At 21.9% G+C, this 1,076-nt stretch overlaps 1 long non-coding RNA gene across 1 annotated transcript; it reads left to right on the top strand.

Annotated features, from left to right (window-relative positions):
- Positions 1 to 437, top strand: LOC131646624 (uncharacterized). The gene is made up of 2 exons (XR_009297538.1): positions 1 to 85; positions 190 to 437. It is a non-coding gene; the product is annotated as an uncharacterized LOC131646624 (long non-coding RNA).
- The last annotated feature ends 639 nt before the right edge of the window (positions 438 to 1,076 follow it).

The raw sequence follows: 1,076 nt of genomic DNA, 5'->3' as shown, positions 1-1,076 counted from the left end.
AACATAGTGTGTGTGTTTAAAAACGACATTATGACAAAGAGCTCTGGCTTAGTATTTTTTATGATCCTTTTGATTTGTATAGCTGGTTAGGCCTCCTCTTACTTTCTATGTGTTATTCTTTTATTTATCGAATCTATAATTTGTTCTTTATTCGATGATTAAGTTCATTTAATTACTTTGTGATAACAGGTAAACCAGCATCAGTTGATGCAAGAGGTCACTTAGGAGTCGTTTGCATGATTGATTGCTCAAAAGTCTGTCAAGGAAATCCTACTTGCTGCATTAACGGTCAATGCATTTGTAAAGCTTGTCCTTCTCAGAATAATGAACTCATCATTGACACCAATTCTCTATTAAGCTAGAATGATGTTATCTAATTTGTTATAATATTCCATTCAATAAAAATGACTCTATATGGAATTTACCTTTTTCATTTTTATGACAAGGTAATTTTTGTTCTCCATTTATTTATTTATTTTTTTATTTTTTTATTTATTTTATTTATTTTATTTAAGGTTTTTTACAGACTATACATTAAAAAAAATGAACTAAGTGACATGGTTATTAATTTTAACTAAAGAAGAACGGTTAAAGCGAATTCAAATTTAAGTTTTAGATGAAACAATTTTTTTTATCTTAACCAAACTTCTCTGTAATTTTTTTGGAAATCACATGTTAAATTATAAACAAAAATAGCACTTTTATTTGTCATAAGTTACTTTGAAAAATTTTTATACTAAATTATATGTGGTTTTACAATATTAATAAATTATTAATGTTATTTTTTATATTATATTATTAAGTATTTATTACTCTTTGTTCTTTCAATTTATATTTTTAATGTATTAAATAAATAATAATTTTATAAAATTATTCATAAATTTTTAATATAAAATAAAATATTTTTTAAGAGTTTAATTGATATGTACTATTAATCTAAAAAATTTATACTATCAATGCTTCATAAACATTCAATTGTATTATTTTGAAAGAAATAAAAACATTTCAAATTAATTTACGTTGTGATTAATTGATAATGTAAAATTTATTTATACCATCAGTATATTTTAATTAAA

This window comes from Vicia villosa, linkage group LG2, assembly GCF_029867415.1.
Source record: "Vicia villosa cultivar HV-30 ecotype Madison, WI linkage group LG2, Vvil1.0, whole genome shotgun sequence".
Classification (NCBI taxonomy): Eukaryota; Viridiplantae; Streptophyta; class Magnoliopsida; order Fabales; family Fabaceae; genus Vicia; species Vicia villosa.
The sequence above is the reverse complement of the archived record's forward strand: the minus strand, read 5'-3'. Positions and strand labels throughout refer to the sequence as shown.